Source organism: Gorilla gorilla, chromosome 1 (genome assembly GCF_029281585.2).
Source record: "Gorilla gorilla gorilla isolate KB3781 chromosome 1, NHGRI_mGorGor1-v2.1_pri, whole genome shotgun sequence".
In the NCBI taxonomy this organism is placed as follows: domain Eukaryota; kingdom Metazoa; phylum Chordata; class Mammalia; order Primates; family Hominidae; genus Gorilla; species Gorilla gorilla.
In genome coordinates this window covers 152793156-152813406 of record NC_073224.2, presented here as the reverse complement: position 1 = coordinate 152813406, position 20251 = coordinate 152793156, and the positions used below count along the sequence as shown (strand labels likewise).

General features: G+C 41.7%; 1 protein-coding gene across 1 annotated transcript in view; it reads left to right on the top strand.

Moving 5' to 3' along the window:
* The window catches only part of LOC101126927 (uncharacterized), a 37634-nt gene extending 35294 nt beyond the window's left edge, over positions 1-2340 (top strand). Inside the window, exon 4 of the mRNA XM_055380543.2 lies at positions 1272-2340. The gene's annotated coding sequence lies outside the window, so the exon portion shown is untranslated. The remainder of the gene's footprint in view (positions 1-1271) is intronic.
* The last annotated feature ends 17911 nt before the right edge of the window (positions 2341-20251 follow it).

The window sequence follows — 20251 nt, the reverse complement described above, 5'->3', positions numbered from 1 at the left end:
CTGTCTCCACCAATGGCTGGTAATCTCTGGAAAGCCAGGAGCTCAGTCTGTCAGGAGCCAAGCCTCCCTACACATGTGCCATATTGATATTGCTGATGGATGTGTGGACTTGTGGTCTTCTTTGGGAGACCTTGAACTTTCTTCAGCAAACAAAGAGATGAGGCCAGACCTTGGTTCTAGTGATCATATTACCTGGAGTTTATCAAACACGTATGATGTACCACTTACTATGTACCAATTTAGCATCAAATTCCCAAAACAGTGCTATTTTGTAGTTATTATTTATCACTGTTCCATTTGAGCATTTTGTAAACTGAGACAGAAGGATAATGTAACTTGGCCAAGGTCATGCAGCTGGTGAGTAGCAAAGCTGGGGTTTGAACTGCCTGGTCACCCTGAATGAAGCCCCTGTCTAGCCCACTGCCTTGGGTGCAGCTCCCAGTGTGACTGCAGACTCCAGCAATGGAGGCCTGTCCCTGCACAGGTGGCTCTGTGCTGTCGGCAGCCCTGCTCCCTGGGCGTCTTCCTTCCTCTCTCTTTCCAGGACCTGTTTTCTCTCCAGATTGAGGAATTGGATCCAATTCCCTTTCCCAGCTGCAATTTGCCTCTGAGCCCCCAGAACCCCTCCTGAATTGGAATCGCCCTTTCCCCCAGCAGCGCTCTCCAGCCCTCTCCTTTCCTCTCAGGGCCCAGCTCCATCCCTTAAAAGCACTGTCTGGGCTACATTTTAAAAGTCACTGTTAAATAAACTTAGGACCGACCCCCTCAGAGAGAGAGCCGTGGTTACAGGGGAGCAGAGCTGAAGGCAAACACTTGTATCCTTGTATTAGACCCAGGCTGGGGAGCAGCACAAGCTATTTCTTTTGGATGCGCCTCCTAGGAGTGGAGGAACTTTTCTTTGTAAAGAAAGAGAGGATCTTTATAAACCTTGGACTTTTGTCAAGGAGGCTTTATGGGTGGCAAGGATAAAGCTATAGAGGCAGGAAAAAGAGTTGCTAACTATATGCCAGTACAGCATACTTTTTAAGGGTGGGGTGTGGGAGGAGGTGGGGAGCTTCCCCTCAGCTGCTCTTTCCCTGGATGCAATGAACTCATGGTCCTTTGACACCTCTGCCACCGCTCCATGGGACAGCCTGACCCCCTCCATCTCTGCTCCTCACACTGGGTGGTGCTGGAGGGAGAGGGACCTGTGGCTGTGTCTGCCAGTCCCAAATGCCAGCAGCTGCACAGTCCTGCTATAATTGCTAATATCTGTTTCTTCTCCTTTCCAGGCCTTGGAAAGTGTTCCAGGAATGGACTTTCTGCAGTATGATGACCTGCAAAAGCAGCCCTTCCATTTACATTTCAAACTCCAAGTCAGCCGTGTCAAAGTTTGAACCAGGACTGTGGAGGATAATGGGTCAGATGCAATTAGCAGCCCAGAGAACCGCACGTTGCAGTCTGATTTATTTTTTTGCCCATCAGATTCCAAGAATCCTAGTGCTTAAAAGCAACCAAACAATCGCTCTATTGTACTGAAATAAAGCCCGGTTAATTCAGAAATCAATTGCACCACCAGGTGGGGCACACTCTGGCCCCAAACAGATGGGGTTGAAAACTCCCCCCAAAATGCAGTCTTGTTAAATTAAAAACTTGATCCAGGAGTGGAACAAATAGGGAGCCATGAATGGAATGGAGTCAGGTCCACTCAGGCGGATTCTTTCTTCTCCCACTCCTTTTCCTTTAAAAAAGAAAAATTCCCCATTTCACTTTCATCAGTGTTAGCATCTATGCAGAAACGCAGCCATCCACCCTTTGCAGTTGAATGTGTTACTTTAATTAGTCTGAAAATTAAAGGGCAACTCCGGGCCAATGTGAATGATTATGAAAATACATGTGCATCCCATGCAATCTTCTCATTTAATTAATAGTCTTGTAAACTATATGGCTCACTTTAAGTCAGTCAAGAGGTATAACAACTCCATTTTAAATATCCACTTAATACTTAACAGGATGTGAGGAACACACTATAGCATACGGTCCCTTCTCAAGTTTCACTGTCTGAAATTTTTCAAAGCTGACCCAAGTCAACCCGAAAAATGTTTAACACCCTGGGCTTGAACACAAGAAACTCTGTGATGAACAGACATTCAATTACATTTTTTAAAAGTGAGAAGCATTTTTGTAAAATAGCGACTCTGGAAACTAATTGGCAGCCGCAAAACTTGTGAGCAAAGGCCAAATCTTGTGGGGAACTTTTACTACAGTAACACGACTCAAAGAAAATGTGAATAAAAGGCATCTTTGTTTCCCAGTCAAATTAGCTGATTAAGAAATAAAACATCTTAACATGTTTTTAAATGTAGAATTAATTATTTATATGAGAAAAATTAATGCCTGGTTATGTGAATTCTACTCTGTGTGTGAATTGAATGGGGCAGAAAGAGTAATCCGTGTGGATCCATGTCTTAGGTCATTAAGCAAAACTAAATATTAAGAGCTCCAGTTATGGAAAAAAAATCACATTCAGGTCACATGTTGTGCTCCCCATTTTGATTTTCAAAGTCCAGATTAGTTATGGTCTACATTGAAAATGTGATTCAGAACAAGGAAACTGCTTTGTATTGGCTGAGTACTGACAGTTGAGTGGAAGAAGAAAACACACAGCTATACAAAGAGCACAGCCAACTCCTGGGAGGGAACACAGGCCTTTTGCTCCAAAGAAACCTGGGAAAGATTCACAGAAAGAATTTGAACAGGCCATTCTTTATTTCCTAATGGTTGAGTGTGGAACTCATGAAAACAAGACAACCTAAGTTATGTGTCAGACTCAGAAAAGAAGTGGGCAGGTGACCTTTGACATCTCAGGCCCCCATGTCTCAACCCAAGCCCTTCGTTCCTGACCTCTTAACATTCCAATATCCTGAAGCCAGGCTCTCCCCAAACCAGGGCTGCAAATTATCTCTGCCATGTGGATAAACATTCACTGGGTCAGTGTTTTTCAAGGTGTGGTCCTGGGACCACCTGCATCAGAATTGCTTGCTGAGCTTTCAAAAATATAGGTTTCTGGGCCCCAGGAATTACTGGGTCAGATAGCAGTGGGGCCCAGGAGTGTGCATTTTCAACAAATCTCCTAGGATTCTGTGAGGATGTGAAAGTTTGAGAATCACTGCCCCCGTGTCTACTTAGAGATCACGAGAGTAACTTTCACTAAGTTTCTTTAATGGGTTTCCTTTATTGAAAGGCATTTACAAAAATGTCTACTAATCTCTCATTAAATAAAAAAAGGTCCTCCAGCCATTTTCTTCATTTCTCATGGTATCTCTTAACAGAGGGAGTATAGAAATGCTTTGTCCTTTAAAATAAGTTCAGTGAGTACTTGAAAAGTCATTTGGCAAGAGATGAGGGATGAGACAAAGGGGGAAGATTAATGACGAACAGAATCAGAGTCCTTGCTAAAATAAAAATGGATTCACACCCAACTTCTTCTGAAGGGTAAGACATATGGCAGCTCGTGTGGGAAGCGAGCGTGTTTAGTAGAGAGAGGTCCTGCTGCAGAGCTGTGTGACGCAGGGTACAGCTTCCTCAGCCAAAAACAGAACATCACATGCTATGGGAAGACGAATCATCCCTCCTATGTGATGAGAGGCTGACTTTCTAAAGAAATTTGAGCAAACGGTTGCCTGAATGGCTTTAACAAGTTTCTCAGAGTCAAGATGATCAGGTTTGGGCATTCAGACCTTAGTTTTGCTCTGATGTTTGGGTTTGGCCTGACAGCACAGCATTTTCTGTGACTGTTTGTGGAAGCTGCTGACGGTCTAAATTTCCGCATTTATAAAATGGAAGAACTGAAAGGAGGAAAGTGCTGGCCACTAGAAATTGTGGGTCAGAGCTTCAGCTACAAACTATGGGTGTACTGTTCTATATTCTCTTTTGAGATTTTTTTTTTTTTTCAGTTTTACCAGGAAAAAGCCAAGACATACCTGCTAAGTTTTTTTTTCTTTGAATAGAAAAGAAGGGCAATCCATTTGCACTTTGTCATCTGTTATGTACCAGCGTTAAAGTAGCAAGTGCCCAATGATAGACCTCAGGATTCTGTTTCTAGGTTTCATTAAAAGCTATAAATGGGTATACAAAGGCCATTTACAAATGTGCCTGTGATTATGCTTATAGTAGCAGTGATGAGAGTTCAGTTTTTGTCCGTGGAAAATTGCTGCTTAATAAGAACTTTCCCCAATCCATGTCTCCTTTGAGATAAAAATTTCCACACTAAATTTCATCGCCGTACTAGAATTTCCTTTGGAATGTTTGTGTTAAATTCCTTTCTCCCTGATTGAAGTATACAACACAAAATCTAGCTTAAAGACTTGAATACACTGAAAGGCACAGATTTATAGAGTAACTTGGGAGGAGACTGGAGAGGGGGAAAGCAGAGGAGATTTGGGGAAATGAATTAAAACCTCCCAATAATTAAGAAATGATTTACTTGGCACATTAAGTATTTGGAATGCTTGTACGGGAGGGTAGGGTATGACTTCCTCATATGCCATGGGCAACTTCAGAGACTCAGTTTTGCTGCAAGAAGTTTTGGCTTTGTTGTTGTTGTTGTTATTTCCTGATTTGCTGTGTGCTGTTGTGAACTTAATTAACACACTAGTGATTCTGCACCCTCAGGGAAAAATGGTAAATTTTGTAAAGTGTAACTACAGAAACAAAAGGGAAGTCCTTTCCGTCCTGATCGTAGCTGTTTTTATTCCTTCTCTTGTATTATGCATTAGAAAAACGTGAAAGCCACATGAAGCTTTAGAGAGTCCAACCCTCAGACTCATAAGGCACAATACCCCAGGATTCCTCTAGATCACTGTTCTATCTTGTAGACTATCGTAACTGCTTTTGTGTGAGAGAAAGCAGGGTTCATAGGTAGCAAAAGTTAGCCCTTTAGATGGCAACAGTGCATTTTATGTGCTTTTTAAAAATCATATTGCTCTCATTTGGAAGTAGCTTGAACAATTCTGTTTTGAATCAAGCCCTATAAATTTGATCAATGTCATTATTTTCATGAGACAAGTTTAAACCAATAAAGTTGTCTTGCTTTGTCCCTCTTCCCTCCCACCCACCCTCTTAAAAAAAAAAACAAACAAAAAAAACTAAGGAGAGTCACAACTTTGACGTGAAACTTGAGTGTGAAGTGCAGGTAGGGAAAAGTTTTTGAAAGATGACATTTATAGATGGGTACATATATATTTAATTTCTTGTATGTGAGTGTGTATGTATATATATTTCTACTTCTGTTCGTGGAGAATACAACATCATATTAAGGACATTTTACTTTATCCAATGAAGAGTTTTTTCAGTTTCCTTTAATTGGTAATTTAATTACAGAGCTAATCAGGAACATAGTGGGTGTTGGGACTACAATAATTGTCTTTAACTGGAAAGTCTTACCACTTACAAAGCAAGAAAGTTTTTAAATTATGGAACACTTAAATAATGGATTAATAAGTTAGTAAGTACAACTCCATGAAGGTAGATCATTCACATGCTCGTCAATTGACAAAATTTTTAATGCGAGTCTGATCTATTCCACTAAGTAATTATCACTCTGCTTTTCCAGCATACTGGGGGGTCTATGCTGAGGCCCCAGGAAATTTATGTGCTAAACTCCGGGGCTGGAATTCCTGGACCAGAGCTGGGGCAGAAGGTGGAGCAGCTGAAAGTTGTTTGGGAGGAAATACAGTCCAATACTTAGAGCAAAGAGGATTTCTGTTATTGGACTCTGCCGCTCACTTATTGGGTCCTGGTGAAAGCTAAATGAGCTAGATGCATATAAAGTACTTATATGCATCAGCTAGCCCAGCCTTCTCTCTGCCTCAGTTTCTCTCCACCTATGCCCATTTCAGCAGACACCTATACCCCAGGACAACAGAGAAGCATTTGGAGGTGGTTGAAAATGGACTCGGGCAGGGGTGGCTTTGGCACATGCTGGGTGGCCCCTTGGGCCTTGAGTCCTCTGGATGAGAGGGCTGGAGCTGCGTGAGAAAATCCATCCCCTGCGAATGGGAGACCTGTGAGATGAGGGCCCTCTGGGGGCTGAGCTTAACCCGGGAGCAGTGGGGAAACTAATAATCCAACCAGAATATAGCCTCTGTAATTTGGGAAGAGTTGTGATTTTAGGAGGACAATCATTTGTTCTTTCATCAAACATTTCGCAGTATTCATGTGAAGGGCTACTATATACAAGATGCACATTAAAAACACAAAAACATTGAATGTAAAATTGTCTCTGAGCAGAAAATACAAGGAATTACCTAGAGGGCCGATTTCCACAAGTGCCTGGAAAAAAGCTAGATCAGAACCCAGTCTTCTGGGCCTCTTTCTGGGAAGATCTCATCTGAAAAAATGGGATCCCAGAAAGGCCAGCAGTTTGTAATGGAAAATGCTCAAGGTAATCAGGTTCAAAGGATACATTTGGTAAACTAAAATTTCTCATGTCACAGTGACTGCAGGGGGATGGTGTGAGGGAGACAGAAAGAGAAGAAGAGAGATAACTGGACTAAGTGAAATCCACAGAAAATCCCTAAACTTGATTTCAGCCAATAGCTTCACTCAAACCCATTCTCCCCCAAAACTTGGACCATAATTACCATCTGTGAGCTGAATGGACTTGAGATTTGCTGGTTTCTTTCTGCTGCATAGCATGGCCAAGAAAGGCTTCAGTGGGCCTAGCTGGGAAGATGCACATACACCAAGCTAAGGCTGGATCACAGACCAGCTGTTAGCAACCCGGCTCCCCCCGCCAAAATAGCTACTTGAAAACAGACAGAAGCTGGAAAGAAATGAATTTTTAAAAGTTCCACCCTTAAAGATTATTTTTTCATTAAATTATTGAATTTACATTTCATCAGAACTTTTATTTATTAATACATTTACAAATATCTATCCAGGGTTTATGATGAGTAAGGGTCATGTAATTTTAATCCTGACTGTCCTCTATGAGTTTCTAGTTAAATTGGAAAGCTGCTATGTGCACAAATTCTATTACATGAAAGAGGATAATAAATTCCACGTGTGAGCAACCTGTGATATAAGGCTTTTGAGAAGTCGGGAGAGAGAAAGCTCTCTTTCAGCTGGAGTGATCTGGGAAAGCTTCATGGAAGGGGAAGGTGGGATTCAAGTTGGGACTTGGAGCAATATGATAGAGAGCATTGAGGGTAGGGCATTTCAGACAGGGGAAAGAGCTTACATTTGCCAGACACCTACTTTTAGCCAAGAATTATGCTAAGTACTTTATATGTATCTAGCTCATTTAGCTTTCACCAGGACCCAATTAGGGAGGAATGATTATTTTTCCCTAAAAGCAAATCCTAACTTTATTGAGAATTTACTGTGTGTCAGGCACTGTTCTAAGTGCTTTAATGGATTAAATATTTTATAATAGTCACAACTCGATGAAGAGTATACTACTCCTACTATTTTTATTATTCCCATTTTCCAGATGAAGAAACCAAGTCACAGGGAGGTATGAAGCTTGCCCAAGTTTACCCTGCCAGTGTGTGGCAGAGCTGGGACTAGAACCCGGACTCTTGCTCCTGAGTCCCCCTTCACTTTTAATTTTAGTCTACTGCTTCTCATGGGAAATGACACAGAAGCAGGAAAAGCCAGGAAAATGTCTAAGAACGCAGTGCTTAAATTTCTTTGGAATGGGTTTGCAAAACTCACACAAATTAAAACATGTTTAATAGTGACCAACCTTGGAAAATATTTAAATTGCTACAGGTATTGCTCTGGAGGTGAAAAGATCATTTTCAACTCATGACTTCTTGCTTCTGCTGACTTAACAGAGCTGCGGAGGGTGGGTGGGGAGGTCTGGAGAAGCAGGTAGAGGGACAAGGAGAGGAGGAGGAAGAAATCTCTGTGGAGGAGGTGCTAGTGGGGCAACTTTCTAGCAATGGTGAACTAATTTTCTTTGCCCACAGTGGAAGCCTTTTTCAGGCATGGAGGGTGGGAGTGAATTATTTAGGCAAGGCATTTTGTGGAATTTGTTGATGCAGAAGGGGTGGACCTGGATGTACAGCTGAGCATGTCTGAGCATGTCTTCTCCAGGATGTAGCTTGTGATGTCTACGGTGATTTGGATGGATGGTACTAGCCAATGGGGCTCATAAGAGTGCCAGGTTCTGGTAATGAGTGACTGGCACTCTGCTGCTCAGTGTTCAATCATAGAAGCATGATCTTGATAAATCATTTGCTCTAAGAGTCACTTGAGCAGTGAAGGATTCAAATAGCATTCTTAAAGGGCAAGTGTAATTTTGTCTTCAAACCTTTGTGGAGTATTTTACAGTTTTCAATGCAGTTTCCCATGTACTCTATCACTAGATCTGCAGATTCAGCAGGGAGATCCGGGCATTTTACAGATAAGGAAACTGAAGTTGGTGAGTTTAAGTCAACGGGCTAAGGTCTCACTCTTGGGTTCAGGTCTGGCACTCTGCCTCCTGGTGCCTGCCCTTGCAGAGACATTGCACCTTGCTTACAGAGGTCCTTTTCTCACTGCTGACAAGAAGGGCCTGGAGGTGCGTAAATGGGGAGTTCAAACTTGATGAGGGCTGAAACTCCAGAGGATAAATATGACCAGCCTTTTCTGAGTGGACCTGGGGAGGGAGAATAGGACCAATGAAGAAAGAATTCAAAACAGAGAGGTAGTAACTTCATTTTTTATTGGGAAACACTATGTAGAAAGCCCTGCATATAAAATCCTCAAGATAGATTCCCTAAAGCCGAGATTTTAACCACCAGCAAAGCAAGGAACATAAGTGGGAAAGGAAACGAACACTCATACATTCATTTGACAAACCTTTAATAAGCAACCACTGTGCCCCTGGCAACAGGGACACTGAGATGAATTAGATACATCTTGTCCTTAAGGAACTCCTGGTAAGAGTGGGTGGGTAGACAGATATGTAAATAAGTTCTGACAAAGACTAATGAGGGCTCACCTAGAGAAACACTCTGGGAGTGCAGTGGGGGCACAGGGGAGGGGCAGCAAATTCCTATGTGGCCAACGCTTAGCCAGAACTTTCTAGATGCCATTCTCTATGGTACCTCAGAGGAGTCTCACATCATCATGCGATTTTTCAGAAGTGAAACTGAGGCTCAACAAGGTTGAGAAACTTGCTCAAGGCGACATGGTTTAAGGGGTAGAGGAAAGATTCAAACACACATTTGACTGATGTTGAAGCTCACATTGTTTGAGATGTCCACATTTTGAGTGATCAAAGGGCCATGTCATTTTCATCTGTTCTACCTATGAGTACTTACAGTTTGGATGTGGCTTGTTTCTATCAAAACTCAGATTGAAAGTTAATTGCCCATATAATGGTGTTGGGAAGAAGGACCTTAAAGAGGTGATTAGGTTAAGATAGATTAATGTCTTTCTCACGATACTAGGTTAGTTTTCCAGGGACTGGATTAGTTCCTGAGAGAATGTGTTATTACAAAGTGAGGCTGCGTCTCCTACTTCCCTGTTTCAAGTGCACCTGCTTCCTCTTCTGCTTCTCCGCCATGTAGGATGCAGCACGAGGCTCTTATCAGAAACTGACCAGGTGCCGATGTCGTGCTTCTTGGATTTCCCAGCCTCCAGAATTGTAAGCCAAATAAACCTTTCTTTGTTAATTACCCAGTCTCTGGTATTCTGTTATAGCTACACAAAATGGGCTAAGACCAAGACTATGCCCTGTTTTCTCCCTTGTCCATGCAAATGTGATGGTGGGTGTAGGGAGTAAAAAAGGGAGAATAGGAGTGAGCTTCAGGCAAATGCTGAGCAGATACATTGCAGAATGGAATTCACCTTGAATTCTGACAAAGAACTAGTAAACTCTGCAGATCCTTGAGCCCAAATCTCTGAGGGGCAGGCAGAGTCCTAGAAAAGAGAACTAACTGCATGCTGGGTTGTATTAAACAATCTGATGGTGGTTTCCATGCATTTCCTGTGATGTTAGGTTTAGGAAGAAGCAGAGAATAAGGCATGGATTCCCAAAGTCATTTAATCTGTCCTCCTGCCCTTGTTCAACTTTTTAAATACTCTTTTAAGAGATCTGTTGGCCTGAGTGTATTAAGAACAAAAAAGGCTCATTGGTTCAATGACCTTCATGGATAAGACATGACCAATTGTAGCCCACTTGTCTTCTGGAAAGGAGGCCTGTGTTGTTTAGGCATCCCATTCCATTGATTTACCACTGCCACACACATTGTGGGGCCCATGGCTAGGAGGGTGTGTGTGTGCAGAGAAACTGCTAACAGACATCTTGCCACCTGAGCAGGAGCACTCTGGGGGTTAACTCTAAAACAATTTCCCACCTTTGGATAATTATTTTGTTGGAAATGAAACCTCTGGTGTTCCCTGGGCTCATTTCGCTACCTGCCATCCCTCCTTTCCCTCTTTGGAGTCCTATAGTAATGTCATTAAAGCCTCTGGAAAATGTCAGCTGAAACCAAGGTTTCTGTTGGTTATAAGCCATGAAAAATGTATTGGATTTAATATGTTTGGTTTGGGAAATCAGTTTTTGTCCACTATAACCAATTGTCCATAATGACCATGTCTGTTGTAAGTGGTGTGCACTGTAATAACCCTCATATAAAGGGTAAAATGAAAGACAAACCATTTCAGATGGTAGCTGGAGCCATATCAATATAGATCACTGCCTACGTATATCAAATGATTGATGGCCATTTTTAAGGCTTTTTCAATTCAATGCCAGTGCCGTCTAATGGCAGTAAAGCACACAGTATTTGCTGATACCCTTCCTGATAAACCATCTGGTTGCAAGTGAGAACAGCTTAAGGAATGAAAAGGCACCGGGAGCCATTTCTTTCAAATGATCCATTTCCAGTGTCCTGGCGGGAGGACAGTCGTCACTGCAGAAGATGGGAACATGCTGGAAAGCAGGAGGCAGATCTGTGGCAGGACATGCCTCTGGCCAGGGAAAGGCTGTATTCTAAACTCTACTCAGGTGCAGGTCGGACAAGGCTGAGCACTGCTGGTAAGGAGAGGCGTGAGAAGCAGCGTGAAGGGCGAGAACAATCCTGGCTCCCAACAGGAACAGAGTGTGTGTGACCTTCATGATGATAGCGAACACTCACATGCACAGTTGTAAGCACCTTATGCTTGTTAATTCATTTAATCCACAGATAAACCTCACGAGGTCAGTATTCCTATTAGTCCTACTTTACAGTTGAGGAAATAGAGACACACAGAGGCTAAATAACTCACCCAAAATTGCACGGTTAGTGAGTGATCAAGCTAAGAGTGGGTCCAAAGTCTGAGCTTACAGTTGGTAAGCTAGTCTACCTTGTGGGCAACAGAAACATATGGGTACTTAACTGTTGGAGTAAATGTTGGCAGCTCATAAGGCTGTTTGTTGCTGACACCCTTTTCTTGAGGATGCCTTTAGTTGCTTCCAAGCCCTGCCTTACCCCCATGGTGCCAGCTGACAACTCCGCCCTTCCCCCAGGAGCAGGCACCAAAACAAGACTGTGCCAACCCGGCTGGTTTTCCCAGCATACATTCACATAGGAAGCTGCACAGTCCGTTCAAGTTTTACCCTAAACAATCATTTGCATAATTTTTTAAAAATAGAAGTCCTTCAAAATAGACTATAAACTGCTGGGGACAGAGATCATTTGTCTTATTCGTTGCTATCCCTCCAGTGACAGCCCAATAATGAGCCTGGCACACAGTAGGATTCAAGAATTGTTAAAGAAAAGTAAAATGAATGAAATTCTTCCATACTGAAAGGAAAAGAAGGTATTTTATCTATCTTTCCTGCCCTTTATCCAGGATGAGAAAAGAGATAAATCTTCTTCAAAAGGATTACTTTCCTTAAAATATCCATGTCTCGGTTAAGAAAATGAAATTCCACAAGAGCCAGGACCTTCCAATATGAAACCAGTGCAACTTTCAGAAGTCTTGCCTCCAGATGCACACGCATGCACACCCCCGTGTGCGTCCCATTAAACCCACCAAGCCTACACTTCTGCTCTTGCGTCCTCCCGCGAGGCTTCCTTCCTCCCGGGGAGCACGCATCAAAGGGGTTATCGTACTATCTCAGCGGAATCCTCCTGATGTTCACTTGCTTTGGGAACACATGCAGATACTCAGTTTAGCACATGGGCCCTGTCTTTTCAGCTGTCTTTTAATCTTTGGTAAATTGAACAAGCGTGGAGAACTTGCAGGTGACAACCAGCTCGGCTGAGACTGCAGGGATGAAAACCTTGTCAGTACAGTCCCTAAAAGTCCTCCAATGTGCTTGAAGCATATAAAGAGAACCCTTGATCCTGGCTATCAAAGGGTGCAGAAAGATCAAGAAGAATTAAAACTGATGGTGTGCCAGAAACCACCTGCAACAGAAGGTCATTACTTCCCCTCGTTAAAACAGCCTCAGTTCTGGGGCCTGATCTGAAGCTTAATTGAAATGTTTCTAACAGTGGATTATAAGGAAGATGAGACGTCCCCTGCCCATATCATGACCTTTGCTAAGAAAGGCAGATTGGTAATAAGGTTAAAAAAAAAAAATTCTGAGCGATTGCCTAAAGACAGCCAAGGCCTCTTAATGATATGAGCCAGGACACCTTTCTTGGTAAAGGAGAGCTCTCCAGGATGCTGAAGGGATAGGGGCAATCAATGTGAAGGCAAGAAGACCCAGGCCTCACGATCCCAGCCTCTCCCCTGGAATCTGTTTCTATGTCATAATTACTGTGACTTTTCCTTCCCTAAACAGGAATGGAGGAACCCCAGATGCAGCACTACCTCTGGGATAACTGTCTGTTGTTCCAAACGTTCTATTTGTGGTGCAAAGAGTGCATTCCTTGTCACGCTTCTTTTGCAATCTTTCTGTCTAACTTGGGTAACCACACATGACCCCCTTGATAGACGAAGATGAGGAAGGCCCTCCAGGTCTTCAGAGAATGGGACTGCATCGGGAGGGGGACTGGCAGGAGATAGCTCAGCTCCGATGCTATCAAATATCCTGAAAAAAAATCACAATGCTTCTGCCACTTAGGCTTTTCACATGATAATAAATTGCAAGTCATATTTGCCCGGAGATTTGAATGCCTTCTGGCTCTCTTCCCCTTTTTGGTATGATTATCTGTCCTGGCAATAAAGTCCATGTCTGAAGTCCTGTGATTATCTCAACCTCCAGCTGGCACGTTGTGAAAGTCACTGTTTTGGGGATACTGTTGCAGCAGCTGATATGAAAGCTTTACAGAAGTTCCTGCATCTTCTGGCTATGTCTGCTTTCATCTTATGGCTATGTCTGCTTTGGACTCACCTGTCCTAACCAGATGCATGTTTGAAGTCTGTTAAATGAGCGCTCAGATGCTCGTCCTTGGGAATCCCCTGAGACTTCACTATGCAAAGCCTTGTCCACAGCACCAAGATCACAGTAGCTCTTGTTAGAAATGCAGAGTCTCAGGCCCCCTCCAGGCACCATCTCCAGGTTATTAACATGCACAGTAAAGTTCGAGAACAACTTTGGAAGGAGGAAACTGCATTGGCCGATGGGTTTCAGGAATCAGATTGAGTGTTCCTGGGTGCAGAACACCTACTATTGGATTTAGTTGATCCAGTTACTGAGCAGGCCCAGAGGAACCCTTTGCTTCTCTTGCATGGTTCTAACGGAACACAGTTAATAAGTCCTTCAACAGCTGGAGCTATTTTGCAATCAAGGATCAACATAAAAAGACAGCAGGCCAGGCACCAAGGCCAGCCTGCCAGAGCTGTTGGATTAGAGCTCCTAACACAGCCTAAGAGAAAGTACTAGTTGTTCCTTCTGACTTTATTAAACTTTTGTGTGGTGGCAAAGTTTGTTTGAACTTCACTAAATCCTCCAAATAAAAGACTAGCTTAGACCATCTGGTTCACTAAGATGAAATAATTTAATTCAGAGGAAGCAATTGTCAATCACTGTTTTAGAATAGTTAAGAATGGAAACTCTTGGTCCCACCTGTTCTGTTTCCCTCCTGAAAGTATTTTTTTCCCAACAACTTTGAGTGGAGAATTCAACTAGGGAAATTAGTTTTATTTCTACATCTTGCTTTGGGTATCTGATTCTACCTCATTTCATCCTAATGTAGTGCTTCCTTCAAAATTTACTGCTTTCTTCCCCTGAACTTTGTTTCCACTATTTTGTCTACATTTCTCCTGTCTCTGGATTTCTTCTTTATTTCTTTCTTCCTGTTTCAGCCTGTGATACTTTGGGGTACTCTTCATGATATTTAATACTCCTCCCAAAATTTTTCCTTGTTTTTCTTTCCCATTAGTCTCAGACCCACAGATATATCTGAAAAGCATTCATTAAAATGTCCAAAAAGGCACTTCTATTGAGATCTATATCCTGATGTAATTTTTTATAATTGTGTGCCTATATCCAAGAAACCCAATTTGTAATTTCTATCCTGTTACTTCCCCAGACTCCAGAGCTTTGGGGCTACTTTCGCAGGTTATATCCTCATTTGAATCTTTCTGTGACTGAGCAAGAATCAACATCGTTCACTGTGCTTTGGAGCTCTTGGTCCAGAGTTCCCAGATGATCACAGGAAGAAGTCCCACAAGTCTGTCAAGTGGCTCATTTTTCTTGTCTGAAAAGGGAGGTATGTGCCACCTCCATATCCTCATGGAAATAAGAGGGCTAATGAGGGGGCAACAAAGGCTCTGAGCTTTTTCTCCATGGGGATGAGTGCCCTGAGCCTAACATTACGTTGAATGCCACACTGCCCTTCTGCTCCTCCCTACTCCTGTCTCATCTCCTTGTGCCCTTGCTGAACCAGGTGCTTCAGCACATGGAATCTTTATAGCTCCCTAAGCATGCCAGATTGTTCCATCCTGCTCATGTCTGTGTGTGCTTGTCCTTCTGTGGGATAAGCTTCCCCCTCGGCTGCGCTAGCCATCTTCTGAGATCTCCTTTCAGCAGCCTTCCTTGATTTCCCCAGGTGAGGCTCACCACCCTGGCTTTGTAACTCCTCTGTTCACTATACATTCCTTTATCATTGAATCTGCTGCCTACTTGAGGTATTTACCTACGTTGTGTGTGTTTTTCAAATGTATTTCTGTCTGCCCCATTAAATATAAGGTTTTTGGAGTTAAAGATTTTGACTAAGTGACGTCTGTGTTTTTAGTGCCTGGTTTGGCAAATGATTGTGAAATAAATGAATGCATGGCCTTTGAGACCAAGCTACATTTCTAAAAAGTATTTTGGATAAGGCTCTTGGGTTGCAAGCAACAGAAACAAACTTGATTATGCAAAAAGGAGGAAGTTTATTATAAGAATTCCAGGACATCTCATGGAGCCCAAGGTTAGGAATTTAGCCAGGATGTAGGATGAGAATGGACCTGAAAACTTCCTAAAAAGCAGGGATCTGATTTCTCATTTCTGCTCTGATTTATTCATCTGCCTTTTCCACCTCCTCCTTTTTATTTTTTCTCTCCTTTCTTTCCTCTCCTCTCTCTCCTTATGGGTTTCTCTGCTTCTCAGATAACAGGAAGAGACTATATGTTACATGTCTTGGCTTCTTCAGAGTCTGATAAATGCTCCCTTGATTCCCACTCTAAATACCCAGTAGAGAATTTGGTTGGCCCAGCTGGGGTCAAGTGTCCAGCTCTGGATTAATCATCTGTAGCCTGGGGGAGTAACAGAAATTCCCAGAGAACAGGGCAAGAACTGGCACCTCCCAAATGTGACCAGGATGATTACCTAATTGGAGAGTAATTTAAATGCCAAATTGGAGATGAGTTCAAATGGCTAAGCTATATATATTAAACAATGATTTTTGTAACCACATAGAACAATAAATTTTATTAAAACATGTGCCTCTAAAGTTAATTTTCACAGGCATTTGGGGGTCCTTATAATTTTTAATGTGGTTCTTTGTGTTGATCTTTAAGTCCTTGATAATCACTTCTTAACATTTTTCTAGAAAAATATGAAGTAATACGCCACCTAAGGCCTATATTACTTATTTTATATGAAGTGTGGTAACTGTGGGTGTCTGGTATTCTTAGAACTGTTTGTTAAAGCTCTCACTTAAAAATTCATGGAAAACCTTCAAGCCAGGTCACTGCGCGATGTTGGTTGTGATAGAAGACAACACAGGGACTTTATTGACACACTGACTTTCAGCTAATTTTTAAAGGAAAACAGTATGTCTTTGTCCACAAATTATGTTTTCATTTTCTTTCCGAATCTGTTATTCTATGGATTCCCACAAAGTGTAATCCCTGTCTAAAAGATGGCAGTTTTAATCTTTGTTCTCTGGAGGTTGGGGGACTGAGTGTATATTAACAATTGCAGATAGGATATCACAAAGCCTTCTGGGTCTGTGGCCTCGAATCGCAGTGTGCTTGGAGATGTTTGGACAATCTCCCAACTAGCGAAAATGATACTTTCACAAATACAAGGGCTGTAATAAAAGGTGAGATGGGATCATCTATTGAGAGGTTTTCTTTCGGAACTTAGCCTTGCTGTATGTAGCTGAATGGAGCAGTAAATAAACAATTATATACCTTCAACCTCTGTTATTTTTGAATACTATCAGTGGATGTCCATTGTTCTTCAATGATGGATACTGGATTTTCAAAGTAATATTGTCTTCCATGTAATTCTCCATTATAAGCATAATTACTACTTACAACTTGCCAGAAACAGGACTGGGAATAGACCTAGTACGTAAGTGTTGTTGATGTTTCTGTTATTGGTTCACAATACAAAGAATGGTAACAACAACAACAACAACAATATTAACAATGACAACAATGCATTTCCAATAGTGCTTTATACTTTGGAGATCGTCCTAATGATATAATGAATGTGAAAGCACTTTGTAATTCTACAAATCCTAGTCTTCTATATTACTATCAATGATCTTTTGCTTCATTTAGGTCATTTGTATGTTACAGATGATGTTGTAGGAAATTTGGAAGGCAACGAAAACATTGGTCTTTGCTTTCAAGGAAGTTCAGTTTTACCTAAGGATGTAGGAAAAATAGAAAAAATATAAAAACATCACGAACTTGTGAGATATAATCTATATGTTTGGCATGTGTTCAGAAGAGATGAGGGATCAGGAGAGATCTAGAATATAAGTTCCATGAGGTCAGGGAATTTTTTTACTCACTCCCATATCCTTATCACCTAAAACAATGTGTGGAGTAAAATAGGTGCTCAATAAACATTTGATGATTGTTTAATGAATGAGGAAAGACTTAAGCATTGAAAGATGGATATACTTTGTATATGTGGAGAATAGAGGGGAGGGAATCTAAGTAGTAAGAGAAAACCATACATAGAAAAATAGTAATCCCAGCACTTTGGGAGGCTGGGGTGAGTGGATCACTAGATCTCAGTAGTTCAAGACCAGCCTGGGCAACATGGTGAAAACCCATATCTAAAAAAAAAAAAAGAAGAAGAAGAAGAAAAATTAGCCAGGTGTTGTGGCACATGCCTATGGTTCCAGCTGCTTGGGAAGCTGAGATGGGAGGATCACTTGAGCCTTGGAGGCAGAGGTTGCAGTGAGCCGAGATGGTGCCACTGCACTCTAGCCTAGGTAATAGAGTGAGATTGTTAAAAAAAAAAAAAAAAAAAAAAAAAAGGAAAAATGGGCAATGAATAATATCTGGAGGAAAATCAGTATTGAAGGAGCAATTGTTTTGCAGTGACGCATGGAATGGCTCATAGACTGGAAACAGCAGACAGTGGAAGAACAGTTGGGAGCCTGTCAAAATAATCCCACGTTGAATCCACTACTATATCCTTTTAGTTTATCCTCTCATATACCTCCAGGTTGCACCAGCATCTCTCCATCACTACTCCCAACCTAGCTTTGTTAGTCTTCTCTCACCCGCAAACTGCAAACATTTCCTAAGCAGACCATTGGAATCCACCCTCGCCCTTCCCCCATCCATCTTTCAGACACTGCAGTTGGAATGTCATTTGCAAAATTAACATCTAGTCATGTCACCCTTCTGCTTCTCATTGTTCTTATGATAAAAACAAAGCAGCTTGATGTTGAATCACGTTACCCCTTGCTTTTGTAGTTTCAATTGTAATGACCGTCTCTGAGTCTTCTAAATGTGCCACGCTTCCGCCCACCTCAGGGCCTTTGCACACACTGTTCATTCTGTGTGGCAGACTCTCCCTCCACCTCATTCTTTGAAACTTTCCTAACAGTCATTTCCTCAGGGAAACATTCACTGACTTCTCCAATTTAGCTTGATTTCTGTTATGTGTGTTCAGAGTCCTACATGTATCTTATTACCATTCTTTAAATCTAATATTTATTTCCATGATTATCTAATTAACATCTGCCTCCTCTACTGGACTATAAACTCTATGAGGGAAGAAATAAATCTTTTTAGCTTACCATTGTATTCTCAGTATATATATCTGCCTGGCACTCAATACATACCCTTTTCTTTTTTTAGACGAAGTCTTGCTGTGTCGCCAAGGCTGGAGTGCAGTGGTGTGATCTCAGCTTACTGCAACCTCTACCTCCCAGGTTCAAGTGATTCTCCTGCCTCAGACTCTGGAGTAGCTGGGACTACAGGTGTGTGCCACCATGCCTGGCTAATTTTTGTATTTTGAGTACAGATGGGATTTCACCATGTTGGTCAGGCTGGTCTCAAACTCCTGACCTCAAGTGATCCACCTGCTTCAGCCTCCCAATCAATACATATCTGCTGAATGAGCAAATGAATGAATGGCTGACTGAGGGTCGGATTGGTGACGGTGACACTAGGAACGTGAAGGATGAGATGGTTGCATGCAGCTTTGGGAAGATGATCAGTGCTGTGCCCAGGAAGGAACATGAAGGATGAGATGGTTGCATGCAGCTTTGAGAAGATGATCAGTGCTGTGCACAGGAAGGAACATGGTTTTGGTGTCAGAAAACCAGGATTTGAGTCCTCACTTTTCTACCAGTTGACATAAATTATTTTGAATCATTTCCTTAGCTATTTTTAGTCTCCATATCCTAACTTTTAAATGGAAACAATACCTACCCCCAAAAGCAGTGAAAATGAATGAATGTACACAGAAGTGCTTTTTAAAACTACAAAGCTCTTCAAAAATGTATCATTTTATAGCCAGAAATGACATTAGAGAGAATTTTGTCAGAACTCTGGCTTTATGGATCAAGAAGACGAGACTAAGTGAAATTAAATGACTTGTCCAAACTCACCTCCCTGCTTAATAAAAATACGAATAATGATAATGATATTAACATTTGTGAACACTTATTATATACCAGTTGCTTCACCAATATGTTCCTACCTTACCTAATTTTTGCAACGACTGATGAAGCAGAAATTATTTCTATTTTATAATTAAGGAAACTTGTTAAGGAGCTCAAGGAAGAATAGAGTTGGGACCAGAGCTTAGCTGTTCTGGCTTCCTGTTTTGTGACAGACTGTTCAATTCCCTCATTGTGGGGAGAGGGAAGAACCAGGCACGCCTTCAAGTTTCCAAGCTTGGATTGGCCACTGTCGGAGTTAGCTGAGGAACTCAAGGTGGGAAGAATCAGTTTTATCTTTGTGAAGATAAAACTGTGATATTTTAATAGAACTAATTTTTGATGAAATTATTGAAGTTTTCAGAGAAGGAAAGACAACCCTTGGGAGTTATTTAACTGGCATTTCTAGTTCTTGTGTGGGTTTTACTTCCACTTATGGATGAGAAGAATAGAAGTGTTTATTATTGTGAGGCTCCTATAACAAGACATTTTACAATATGAAATTTATAATTGTATTGCCATATTCAGTATAAAATGCAAGTAAATCTTGATTGTGAGTGAAGGAAAGGATAGTATGTTATTTTAAAGTACCATCTTTTTATCACAGTACTGCAAGTATAGTTTCTAGCTTCCTCAATGATAGGACCCTATGTTCCTGCTCTCTCCCTTTTTCTCGTTCCTTCCTCCCTCTCTCCTTTCTTTTTTCTTCTATTTCTTCTTTATGTATCTCATCCAGTATGATTTTGTTCATCCAAAATGTGCCAGGCTGGTGCTAGGAGTAGCTATGAGCATTTCACTCATGTTGCCTTTCGAGGATATGGTGAGTGTTTCACAGCAGGAAGTGTTGCTGGGGGTTAGTAGCCTGGGAGTTCACTCACGCAACAGATATTTACTGGACTCAAATATTCTGTACAGTGATTAAAGAGGAAGGCAAAGCACAAGGTAAACAAAGGAGATGAGGGCAGATGAAGGGGTGGAATGGGAAATGGATGATA